The sequence below is a fragment of the Carassius gibelio genome, chromosome B21 (genome assembly GCF_023724105.1).
Source record: "Carassius gibelio isolate Cgi1373 ecotype wild population from Czech Republic chromosome B21, carGib1.2-hapl.c, whole genome shotgun sequence".
In the NCBI taxonomy this organism is placed as follows: domain Eukaryota; kingdom Metazoa; phylum Chordata; class Actinopteri; order Cypriniformes; family Cyprinidae; genus Carassius; species Carassius gibelio.
In genome coordinates this window covers 6,088,124-6,102,306 of record NC_068416.1, presented here as the reverse complement: position 1 = coordinate 6,102,306, position 14,183 = coordinate 6,088,124, and the positions used below count along the sequence as shown (strand labels likewise).

General features: G+C 36.3%; 1 long non-coding RNA gene across 1 annotated transcript; it reads right to left on the bottom strand.

Moving 5' to 3' along the window:
- Positions 1-647: 647 nt before the first annotated feature.
- LOC127986099 (uncharacterized) lies at positions 648-2,959 on the bottom strand. The gene is made up of 5 exons (XR_008160770.1): positions 2,741-2,959; positions 2,410-2,468; positions 2,256-2,321; positions 1,440-1,582; positions 648-1,326 (listed from the first exon to the last, which is right to left on the bottom strand). It is a non-coding gene; the product is annotated as an uncharacterized LOC127986099 (long non-coding RNA).
- Between the last annotated feature and the right edge of the window lie 11,224 nt (positions 2,960-14,183).

Below are 14,183 nucleotides of genomic sequence, written 5' to 3'. Positions count from 1 at the left end.
TCCAAGTATCCCAGAGTGCAGTCTGGACGATGGGGCGGGGCGACACGTTGGGGCGGAGCGACACGTGTCGCCCCGCCCACCTCAGCGGTTATTGGTTTATGATTAAGATGAGCTTATTGGTGTACAGATGAGTGACGATTTTACAGCTTATTGGTATAGAGAATTATGACGCTATTAGCAGGATTGGAATGCGGAAGTAGACACTAAGATGAATAAACTTTTAATAAAATTAAAAAGTGAATATACATGTTGTGTTTTTGCATTTATTGTTGCATTTCCACAACATCCCGTATAAATACAAAGAGTTTGGGATTACGACGAACAGAATAAAAATAAATGGTCTACTCCCTCAATGGCTGTAGTGTAGACGCTACCTCGGCATTACTCGCTGGTTTGAAAATGACACGGCAATATTATGCGAAGTATGGTTACGTAGATAGTCATGGAGTACCTTGATTTATATATTCAAATAATATATACATACATATATGTGTGTGTGTGTGTATATATATATATATATATATATATATATGTGTGTGTGTGTGTGTGTGTAAAAAAATTGTCACCAGTCTCTGAACGTCACCAATAATATTCTGAACATTCCCTTGGCCCCTACGAAAATTTGCTATGGTTCTGCTACAGTAACTATAGTAAAACTATGGTGTTTTTATAATTACAGCTCACAGTAATTAATGTGCCAACAAATATTTTTACTACAATAAATCCATGGTTACTTTTTGCAAGGAAGCAACAATACAGGTTCTAAAGAACTTGCCCAAAAACACTTGTTACTTTCTGTTATTTGTTTTCTGAACTGCACTACTGAAAACCTCATTAATCCTCACAATCCTGTCACAACTAAACTAAGAATCCATTATGAGCAATGCATAGCAAATCATGTTATCATCAAATATGAGAAACCTTAAAGAATGATAGACTGATGTAAATGACTGAAACCTGTTGTCATGCACGTGTTTTCCATAGCTGTTTTATTAAAACATTATACAGTGCAAAGTTTAACTTTAAATTACATCAATTAATAATCAAAACCAGTTGATCTCAGCCCATTCTCTATTTCCCTTCAATGAACTTAACACACAAATGTGTTTCATGCCGCAAAAAAAAAAACAAAAAACAAAAAAAACAGTCCTTGGAACAAAATCCTGTGTAAACAAAAGCCCAGAAAATCACCACGCCGGTCTCTTCCCTGTACCCTGGGTTAAACTTGAAAAGGGCTCTGCACTGCAAGCATTCCCTGATGCTGTACATCCGTCTGAACTCGTTCCGGTCAGGAGACAGGAGGACAATTCTTCCAGTTGGCCACAACTTATAGTGTAAAGACAAAATACAGGAAAGATAATAATAATAATAAAAAAAGTTTAACAGCCTTTTACTACAAAATTCAATTGGAGAATGAGCATTAAACGGGGAAATCTTACTGTCTAGCCAGGCAAACTGTGCCACTTTCCGAAAAAACTTCTTGAGTGAGCACATCCCTAAACCATCTGCAAACCAGAGAAAGTGTCAAATATGCAGAGTCACCCGCCGACAAAATACCTTCACTGAGGATTTCCAGGGGAAGCTGTTGAATCAAAAACATACATAGGTTTATTTATACATGTATATAAAAGTTATTAAACATTATAAAAACACTGAATACAGACAACCTTGCTTTAAACAAACTCTATAGATTGTTGTCACAACTGCATACTCATTATTTTATAATAACACTAGTAAAATGTTAATATATACAGTACTGTGCAGAAGTATTAGTGTTAGTATTTTCACATTGAAAAAAAACTGTTTTAAGCCAATTATTTATATATTTTGCTGTTGTGTGTCAGTAGGATATATTAGTTTACATTTCCACACATTCATTTTGCCATTAATTGTAATAATCCAGTGAGATATTTGTATATATTTGTATGCATGATCCACATGAAGATCTTTTACATTGAATATAAATATTTCTATCTTATATGGTGAACAAAATCCACATTAGATCGCAAACAGAAGTTATTTAAAAAACTTGCTGCTGTCTGAAAATGAATTAAGCTGAAATGTTTTTAAATGTCTTTGATGCTGATGTTAACTGATAGTTATATATTAAATAATCCACAGTATTGACCAATATAGTACTTGTACATAATACCAATTTCACATCTGAACAACTATGTAGCTGTAATAAATAAAATACCTCTGCATGCACACATATGTAATTATTAGTTCTTAATGAATGTATGTGCACAAATAACCTGCTTTGCTGGACTCTGCCTGAAGACATGGTGAATGGTGAAGTTCCTCCCCTCAGTGGTTGAGCTCTAAAAGAACAAATGTCAAGAGGTAGGTATAGTGCTAGATATAGTACAGAGTAATGTTTCATGTAGCAACATTCAAACAGCTACATACATTTGCGGAGTAAAGCTGTCCAGGAGAACAGAACACCACCACCTCCTGATCATGTCATCCTGAATAATAATAATAATAATAATATACACATAAAAATCATGCATGTCTGTTCAAATAACTTGACAAATGTGATGCCATACCTCTGTAAAATCGAACCTATGAACTAAAGCCATGTACAGAGTGTACTGTTACAATCCACAAAGAACAATAAAATGAGCAATTTATAACAATTATTAACAATAATTATTCAAATTGAACGTACCATGGATAAATAAATGATCGAACATCGCATTTCATATTATAAGATATTTACACAACCACCTTTACTCACCTCAAGCAATCAACGGAATAGCGTTATTACTCTGCTGCTGTAGTTGCCACCGTTCTGTTTGTTTCAACGCAAACTGCCCCCTGCTGGCTCGGAGGAAAATGTCAAAGGCGGGGAAAACAAATATGGGCGGGGCGACACGTGTCGCTCCGCCTCGAAGTGTCGCCCCGCCCCATCGTCCAGACTGCACTCTGGGGTTACTCACCAGATCAGGGGAGAAGGGTATTCCTGCACAACCGGAGGCTACAGTTACAGGACCGCAATTCTGTGACCGCAGCTTTAGGACCCTAGTATTTTTGTAACAGCGCCACCTACTGTACTGAATCAACACTAATTAAAGATGGACGACGTGGACAGCAACCAGACGGTGAGTATCGATATTTAATTAAGTTTTATTTTATAACGTTTAAACGGTGCAAAGTTTACATAGTGAGAACTGCTACCTATGAATTAATAATTAATTCCCACCAAATTAAGAATTTGTGAGCTAGTTTTATTAATTACTACGACGTTAATTCGTGGCCATGATTTCATAAATCCTTGTTGTGTTTTATTAACGAAGTAGTATAAGTGAATCTAGCCTGCACATTAATTAAACTTATCAGATGACAAGAGCATGGTTGATGTAAGGTTTGTAAGATTTACCTGCAGCTTAATGTATTAGTGTGAATACTGGCTTAATAGTCGTTGTTTTATCATATTTAGGTATAAAATATATTTCATAATTAAACTTCACTGACTGCCTAGTTGCAGTATGTGATAGCCTGTTGTTTTGGCATTATTTTGCAATGATAAATTAGGCATTTGGCAATTTTAATAGTTTGTTACAATTTGGCCTAATCTGCAGGTCTATTCCACATACAGTTATACATTGCTATCATGGTTTAGTTTCTGTCATGTTCTGCATGGCCAATATGAAGTGATTTTATGGATTCGATTAGGCTCATTGTAGGACAGATGATTAAAAAAGGCACTAGGGATATTTTCATGATCTCAAAATATTCTAACAAGTACACTCTCTCTTTTCCAAGATGCATATAACAATCCAAAAAGGGAGATCCCTGCCCGAATTGAAGAGATGCACCACATGCTGCAAGGACTTTCACTTTTCATATATATATATATATATATATATATATATATATATATATATATATATATATATATATATATATATATATATATTCCAGTTGAATATGTTAAACAAATGTTTCTTATTTATCTCTCTCTGTCTCTCGCTCTCTCTTTCTCTAGAGTTGAAGCCTACAGCCGTTCTATCCATGCAGCAACTGATGGAAAAGGGAAAAGGGGTTCACTTTGGTGCTGTTGTGATGTTGTCACAAAAATGACATGTAAATTCTGTACAGACCAAGAGTTTGGACACACCTTCTCATTCAAAGAGTTTTCTTTATTTTCATGACTATGAAAATTGTAGATTCACACTGAAGGCATCAAAACTATGAATTAACACATGTGGAATTATATATGGAATTATATACATAACAAAAAAGTGTGAAACAACTGAAAATATGTCATATTCTAGGTTCTTCAAAGTAGCCACCTTTAGCTTTGATTACTGCTTTGCACACTCTTGGCTTTCTCTTGATGAGCTTCAAGAGGTCGTCACCTGAAATGGTCTTCAACAGTCTTGAAGGAGTTCCCTGAGAGATGCTTAGCACTTGTTGGATCTTTTGCCTTCTGTCTGCGGTCCAGCTCACCCCTAAACCATCTGGATTGGGTTCAGGTCCGGTGACTGTGGAGGCCAGGTCATCTGGTGCAGCACCCCATCACTCTCCTTCTTGCTCAAATAGCCCTTGATGCCCTCAGTGTGACTCTATAATATGTATATAAATAAACATTCTTGAATCATTCTTGTGTCTTGTCTTGCTTCTCAACAACTTTTAAAATATTGGCAGTAATTTAGTGACTCCATATGCTGATTCCAACTTTAACTTACCTGATAATGAGCTAATTCACCTTAAGGAAGTGAATCAATATACACTATAATTCAAGAGACATTTCAAGACTTTTAAGGTTCTTCATTTTTTACAATTGTTTTAACATTGATATACATCAATTTTACAAAATTTATATTTCATTTATATTTTGTGTAAATTCATGTTTAAATTTAAAATTGTGACTCAAAGCATACTTAGTAATTTAACTCTGCTGCATTTTGAAGCTTACATTTAAAAACATGCTACTGAGATTAATATATTGATGCTATATACAAAGTAACGTGACTGCAAACGTGACTGCAGTTTCAGGAACGCAGTTTACAACAGGATACTACAACGCGTTCCTGAAACTGCAGCCATCGCTATATCGTCCAGTACGGTAGGTGGCGCTGTCAGAAAAAACTAGGGTCCTAGAACTGCGGCCCAGATCTGCGGTCCTGAATCTGCAGCCTCCGGTTGTGCAGGAACATACTATTGGGATCAGGGTGTTTTTACACCATGATACCTGATTGGTTGACGTCATAGTGACGTTTGGTTTAGGGGTGGGGTTGGGTAAGGGGGATCATTTGATTGCATGATTTAGAAACACCCAAGCAGTTTGAAAACACCCATAAGGGGATAAACGCTACACTTGAGTTGAATGCACATGAACGCCACCACAATATCATAAATACCAGCAAGTGGGGGGCTCGGGATTTTCTTTAAACCCCGATCTGTATGAGTTGGGGTCGTGTCAGGGATTAACATGGCGGAATATACAAGATTGTATTTAGCTGTGATATTGTCAGGATTTTCTGTTTACTGCGCAGTAAGTTAATCGACGACGCATAATATGATGGCATTATAATATAACAATGCAACTTGTAACAATAAAGTTGTCAGCAGCTTCATAAGTTAATTTAAAACATTAAAAAACGAAGTATACCTAACGCACATTTCTTTGTTCTTCGTTTTCTAGAACAAAAGTTTAAGAACATTGCTGTATTTTTGTTTTTAATTAAGAGAAAGGACTCCGACGAAAGTGACTTGAACGCACATGCCGTCGTAAGCACGACTTCCCACGTCTTGCGTATGAACTTCCCAGGCCTTGAACGCACCATAAAGTCTCCCAGTGTGACCAACTTAATTTTGATGCTAGATCTAGCAACAAATTTAGCCATATTTTAAAACGTGTTTGGCAACTTTTGAAAAGTGACTCAATCGATACAAAAACTATGCCACAGGAAGAAAAAAAACTACACAATAGAAACCATCACTTTTTCAAATTTCAAAATCAAAATCAAATTTTTATGATTTCTACTCACTCTAAAAAAAAATGCTGGGTTATTTCAACCCAACTTTGCGTCAAAATTAGACTTACCAAACTTTTGGGTTAAAATTTTAATGTAAAAATTTAACTTAACAGTTGGGTTAGTCCATATTTAACCCAAAGTTGGGTTGAAACAACCCAGCATTTTTTATAGTGTACTAAAAACCATTACAAACTATCAACTTTTAACCATTAAAATATGGGTTTCTGTAGTGTGTTTTGCCACTCATCCCTTAAAATGTGGAATGCTTGGCTAAAGATTAATCTAGATTCAAACAGTGTGTGAACCCCAAACATTATCAGGAAGGTTATTCTAGAGTTTGGGTGCCACATGTGAAAAATCTCTACCTTTAGAGGATTTTGCTATCCTAGGAACTACCAAAAGTCTAGCGTTTTGTGACCTTAGGGAGCATGATGGATTGTAACGTGGTATAAGGCTAGTTAGGTACACAGGAGCTAAACCATTAAGGGCCTTAAGTAGTAATATTTTGTAACTGATATGGAACTTAATAGGTAGCCAGTGCCGAGACTGTAAAATTGGGGTAATATGATCATATTTTCTTGCCCTGTTAGGACTCTAGCCGCTGCATTTTGGACTACCTGTAGACTGTTGGAAGATGCAGGACAACCACCTAGAAGTGCATTACAATAGTCCAGTCTAGAGATTATGAATGAATGAACTTACTTCTCTGCATCAGAAACAGGTAATGTTTGTAGCTTGGCAATGTTTCTAAGATGGAAGAATGCTTTTTTTCTAAGATGGGAAATATGGTTTTCAAAAGACAAGTTGCTGTCTAATATAACACCCAGATTTTTGACTGTAGAAGAAGTAACAGTACATCCATCTAGTAGATTACCGTTTGGAACTAGATTATGTGTACAGTTTTTTGGTCCAATAAGTAATATCTCTGTCTTGGTCATCCAGTTGTTTACAATTTTAACACACTATGCTAGCTTAGATAATTTAGAAGTTTCATCTGGTCTCGTATATATCATCAGCATAACAGTGGAAACTAATCCTGTATTTTTAAAAATAATATTACAAATGGAAAACATGTATATTTTAAATAGCAGAGGACCTAGGAAAGATCCTTGTGGCACTCCATATTTTACTGGTGATAATTAAGATGACTCCCTGTTCAAATAAAGTGATAACAACCGGAAAGGTAGTACCTAAACCATCTTAAAGCCTGCCCTTGAATACCTGTATAGTTTTGTAATCAATCAATGAGTATTGCCGCGTTTCCACCGAAATTACCCGGAACATTTGGACCTGGAACTTTTTTACCCCCAGACCTTTTGCTTTCTGCGTTTCCACCGCGGTGTAAAGTACCAGGAAGATTAGGCAAATAGACTGGTGAAGTAGGTCTGCACGCGTTTCTCAATACAAAGTACCGCTGATTTTAAAAAAAAAAAAAGTACCCTAATTTTGGGCGTGCATCCTACGTAGTTAGTTCAGACTTTTTGCATTCGTCTCGGGAGTGTGATGTCCTCGACGACGCAAGTCCGGTAAATCCATAAACAGCAGCGTACTTGATAACTTCAGATCAGCTCGTCTTGGCTACTGCAAATTTCCTTACTGTATATTTACAATAAATTGAAATAGGAAATCAAATACCACTGCCTCCTTTGGTTTTCATTTAAGCATAATAACAGCTGCAGAAATGTACTTAGTTCAGGGATATGTGTAACGTTATATACAGCCATTACAATGAAACTAAATATTATATAGACTTGCCTTTTTTATTTTCATTTTAACATCTAGATAAATTGAATACAGACCAAAGAAAACCGGTTAGATTTACCCCGCAGCTGAATTATATTTTGTTTAACCACTAAAGAGACATCAGAGCCAGCGGCACATATCAGAAGATCTATCCGAGGTGAGGCTGCTTCTCGTCGGTTAGATGATCACTGAGCTCCCGCTGATCGTGTGGAGCTCACCATCTCCAAAATCGGAGAAACACTTTTTTTAAATAGGCGCTGTCTTTATAAATAAACCACAGATTTGATTTTTAAACAACTACATTCTCGCCTGAAATACTTTTAAAATTAGATTTCATGACACAATAACAGTAATATTTTGAAAATGTTGATCCGAATAAATGGTGGTTGAACTCAACCAATGCTGCGTGAACTCAACCAATCAGCATGTTTAGCGCCAAAGTCCCGCCCCCGAAAGTTACGGAACTTTGAAAAAGTACCACCTCGCCAGCAGGGACTTTCTGAAGCCCCTTTCACCCCAGCCAACATTGATATGTGGGCCCCATATGGGTTATACCTGGGCAACATGGGTTCTATGTGGGCATGGGATGAAGACGGGCAATTTATGTGGGTCCCATGTGTTTTCCACAATGTGGGTCCCATATAGGTTTTACCATATGGGACTTTCATGGGATCTATATGGGCATGGGCTGAAGATGGGCAATTAACGTGGGTCCCATGTGTGATTCACAATGTGGGTCCCATTTAGGTTTGAACATATGGGACCTTCATGGGATCTATGTGGGCATGGGACACAACTGGGCAATTTACGTGGGTCCCATGTGTGTTTCACAATGTGGGTCCCATATAGATATAGATATGAGACATTTGTGGGATCTGTGTGGGCAAAACGATTTTCAGACTTAATTACATCTTTACACCTTTAAACTGTATTGGTTAAAAGCCACTTTTTAGGAATAAATATTGAAGATTGGCAATGGGATGAAGCACAAGAACAAGTTAATTCTTCTTCCATGTGTATACATCGACTTCACCTGTCTAAACTAAATCTCTCTAATATATTTTCCTTTGTAGACCCACTATGTGATAGGTGTGGTCTAACACCAGCATCATATATTTTGGAGTTGTCCTAAGATTGGTAATTATTGGATTTCAGTTTTTCAGTTGCTGTCAGAAGTGTTGGGAAAGCAGTTGGATCCAGACACAATTTTAGCTGTTTTTGGTGTCAGTGATAAAATAGAGCAAAAAAATATATAAAAAATTTTGCAGCATGTAAGCCTTTTATCAATTATTTTAATAAGAAAGCAGTAGTTGAATTCTAAGTACACCCCAAACCCTTATTTTCTTTTTCCATACCTGGTATATTATTATGATATTAAATCTAGTGCTAAATCAGGATTTGTATAAAAGTGTAAAAAAATTGTATTGTAATGTTGTTTTGTTTTTGTGCCAACGTAAAAAAAAAACGAATAAAGAGAATGTTTTTAAAAAGTATTTTAAAATTAAAATTATCAATATTAAAATGTTACCCTGCCTAAGCAAAAATACATTTTCCTTTTATTGCACACATGTTAGCAGGGACAACCCTTTTAAATTATTTTTATTTTTATTTTAACTCTAGCGTCTAGAGTAGAATTACATCGGTCTCACATGGGACTTTCCTCTATACTCTCAAATGTTCTCACAACCTTCCGCTTGACAAAGTAGTGCTGTTGTATTAAAATTTGAGTTCGTTTTTATTTCACATAATATTATATCATATAATATCATATGTCAATGATCTTGGCTGAAAATAAGCGTACATTTAAATTTATAGCTGTAAAGATTTTAATATTAGAATAAAAGGAATTCCCGCGCACAGTCTCTTCTAAGCACAGTGGTGCGGCAGCACGGACGGACGGCAGGACGCAGGAGTTCTTAACAGTCAGCAGCACTCAGCGGCCGTCACGGATCGGAAATAAGCAGGTAAATGCATATTTTCAAGAAATTGATTAATTATCCACGGTTTCAAGTATTGGGAACATTGTTTTGAACGTTTAAATTACCGATAACATAATGTAGCCTTTAAAATTGTGATGTTTTTGTTGACTTAAAGGTGTAGTTTTGTTCTTGCCTGCCATTAATGAAGTAGGATTCTCGGTTGTTGTTCATTTATGCTTCACTTGTGCATTTTGTGGCCGTCTTGCCGCCATTTTTTCCACCTGAGTGGAAACTGAATTTCCACACAATTTATAGTATTAACCGCGTTTGAATGGCAAAATACTTAGTTTTTAATACATTTGAAGTAACTTGCTCCTAAAAACGGCAGGTGGGGTGGATTTCAAACAGTTTTGAGTCTACCATTGTTTAGGCTTTTCTGTGCGCGCAGGCCGTAGACAGACCTAGGTCATCAGTTCCATAAGGTTAAAGTACCTCGATAAATTTTTTCATGTTCACAGACATAATTTGTCATCTGAATGACACCTTTGCTGTCAAACTCCTCTTATGAATGTCTGCATGACATGTATAATTCAGTTTAGTTTCCAAGAATGGCATGAAAATTTTCTCTGTGAGACGCTGCAGGAACGATCAGCTCTTGAAAGCGTTGTTAGGAAGGGCGCTGGTGCAGCCTCCGTGTTGCCAGATTCAGGTGTAGTGCTTGGGCGTCGTGACGTCATTACTATGCAGTCCATTTACCACTTAGCGTGGCTGCTATGTTGATGGCCTGCTACTGCGCAGTAATGTGCTCATGCTTATAATGGGGAGGGACTTCGATATCAGTTGTTATAGAAATTTTTAAAATATTACTATACCAGCAATATCCTGCAAGCATTTTGTGCACTTTTGAGCAGATTAAAGCATTTATGATTGGCCATTGTTTTCATGTGCTCAACAGATATCTCTGTGATTGGGTACAATGATCACCGATTAATGTTATTCACTGAGCACTTACACTGACACACGGGAGCATATGAAAGCCACATCTATCAGCAGATCTGTCAGCGGATCCCTAATATATCTGCTCATAGACAGATCCTCTGAAATGCTGCTTTCAAATTGTCCTGTGTATATCGGTGTAAGTGCTCAGTGAGGAGGGTGAAGCGATGATTGTAGTATCAGACATATCTGTTAAATGCATGAACTCAAGTGCTGGAAATGCTGGTATCGCCACATTTTGGCCATTGGAAATGCGCTATATAAATAAAAATAATAATAATTATTATTATTAAAATGATTACTATTATAAAAGAATATCAGTTCCGAAGTAGGTACTATTGCCAACGCTTTAAAAAAGAGAAAATCTCAAATGAACTTCATGTTCTGAGATTACTCTGCAGATGAACTGATTTATGCATGTCATCTACAAATGATTTTGTTTGTGTTTGTTCTTAGGCTGCAAAGGTAGCAGATATTGGTGGTTCTTCACTGGATGATGCTACGAGGAGGAGGATGAGATTCCGGATTTCAAATGAATTGGCGATCCAGTACAATCTCTTTGGCCGTCTTGGCAAGAAAAGATTTTCGTCTTTGACGTCATATGTGGTAAATGTGTTTTTAATGTTATTTAATGTAATTGAATGACATAATTTTCATTTTTGGGTGAACTATCCCTTTTAATATATCAATCTAGGAGTAAATGCAAAAGTAAAAAGCATTGAATAATGTGTTTCTTGTATTTCATTTAAACACGTCTATGAAAGATTGTATTGCTGTACTGTACAAATAATAATAATAATAATAATAAAAAAATCACAAAGCTGAAAAAGCATTTTCAGGAACAATGTTTGGATTTGAAATCAAAATAATGGATAAATGTACTGTCTGTAGTAAACAGCCACGGATCAGTTGCAGACTCCTGTGTGAAAGCACAAGGAGATTCTGTGCTGCTTCTGCACAATTACATACTGCACATAATCTGCGTACACACTGCAAACGGAGTATGTGTGAACCTGGTGTAACACTGCCTCACATAAAGCTTATGAAATCAGGCTTGTGCTGTCTATAAGCTATTGTGCAACAATTTCATGAATGTCAAAACAAAAATGCAGTGCATGATTAAACATTTAGGTGAGATAAATATATATATTTTAAAATGTCAAAAAAATAAAATGCCCCTCATCCCTCTAACAAGAGTCACCTAAGAGAGTAATTAATTTCAGGCCCTCAATACATGGCTAAAAATCTTGATTGGATCATCAAAGTTATATCTTGATAAAGCTTGTAATGTATGTAAAGCATGAGTTTTTTACTATTTGGCTTTTAGTCATTCTCTTATCTACAGCAGTAAATATTAACATATGGGTAACACTATTTTACAGTGTTTGTAACATTTTACATATTGTTGAAATAAACTCCACATTAATTTAGTTCATTTAGTTAATTCATCATATACTTAGCCTCCTGTCAGTGCAAACCTACAAAAAATTAATTTCAGTGGAGGGACAGAAGATGAATCAATTTTGTTTAGAAGACGAACAAGTTTTATGGGTTTGGGACAACATGAGAGTGAGTAAATTACAATTTTCATTTTGGGGATAATTTACATTTTAATGCTGTAGTAAGTAAAATGTTGTTAATTAACATTACTAAGTAGTGATATGTACACCTAGACTGTGACAAGGACACTATAAAATAAAATGTAAACCAAGTTTAAAACTGGACATTTCATATGATTAAATGTGTAAACTTTTGTTTTTATAGGTGGACTGAAGAAGAACACAATGACCAAGACTGTGAACCAGAAAGACTCTCAAAAAAAGGGACTCTCAAAATTGTTCACGGGGGCTAGAGACAGGGGCGGAAAGAGAGCAATCAGGTCACAGCAGTCTTCAGGACTGTGATCAGTTTTGTGTGTCCATCCATACAAATTGTTGAGACCAAGTATTTTAATACTGTATTGTAAGTTGAACAGTTTTTGTGTTTTATGTTGTCGTTGAAGTGTTTAAAAGGGATTGTTCACCCAAAATATAAAAATCTTTTCTCTCTCTTCTATTGATTTAAACCAGTGGTGTCAAACTGATTCTGGAGGACAGAACTTGGCTCCAACCCTAATTAAAAGTACCTGATCCAGCTAAACAAACCCTTCAGGATTATTTTAAAACTAGATGTAATGTGTGTTGGAACAGGGTTGTAACTAAAATACGTAGGGTTGTGGCCCTCCAGGGGTTTGACACTGCTGCTTTAAACCCCATAAGCCTTTCATTCATCTTTGAAACACAAGTGATGTTATTAATTAAATTAAGATATTTCTGTCTCTCCATATAAAGTCTATTCATGAATTTTCATATATATATATATAGTACAGAACAGAACAGACCAAAAGTTTGGACACACCTTCTCATTCAAAGAGTTTTCTTTGTTTTCATGACTAGGAAAATTGTAGATTCACACTGAAGGCATCAAAACTATGAATTAACACATGTGGAATTATATATGGAATTATACATAACAAAAAAGTGTGAAACAACTGAAAATATGTCATATTGTAGGTTCTTCTTTTGCTTTGATTACTGCTTTGCACACTCTTGGCATTCTCTTGATGAGCTTCAAGAGGTCGTCACCTGAAATGGTCTTCAACAGTCTTGAAGGAGTTCCCCGAGAGATGCTTAGCACTTGTTGGTCCTTTTGCCTTCTGTCTGCGGTCCAGCTCACCCCTAAACCATCTCGACTGGGTTCAGGTTCATAGTCATGAAAATAAAGAAAACTCTTTGAATGAGAAGGTGTGTCCAAACTTTTGCTCTGTACTGTGTGTGTATATATGTGTATATATATATAATATATGTATGTATATGTGTTTTTTTTTTTTTTTTTTTATCTTACATACGTTTGGTTATGTAAAACCAGCTGTTGGGATAGTATCACCTTGTTTTAAAATAAACTGGTAATTTTGGTGTTTAACACTTGGTTTTAATTTTGGTGTAGAAAAACTTATATTGAAAATGTCTAAATTATATTAAAGTGCTTGATATACTGAACTTTTAAATTGCACCTTTAATATAATTTTATTTATTTTTTGTAGATGAATGACCAGTGGAATAGTCAAGAAGATGTATTATTATGAATGTTGCCCAGTTTAGCCCCACTTAGGTTCTTTATGACATTTATATGGGCTAATTCATACAGGGCCCACATGGAACCCATGGACAAACCCATCTGGGCCCCATGTTTAAAGTCATATGGGGCTCACGTTGGCCCCACAGCTGTTGTGTTGCCTGGGTCATATGTGGGACAAATATGGGTCTTATATGTGTTGCCCACTTGGGCCCCACATTAGCCCCAGTTAGGCCCCAGTTGGGATTCATATGGGTTAATTCAGATAGGGCCCACATGGAACCCATGGACAAACCCATGTAGGCCCCATATTTACAGCCCATATGGGCCCCACGATAGAATGTTGGCTGGGACACTGCACGTCGGACCCGCAATATTCCCGTAACATTGCCTGGTCGCCTTCTGTGTGAAAGCAACCACGTCC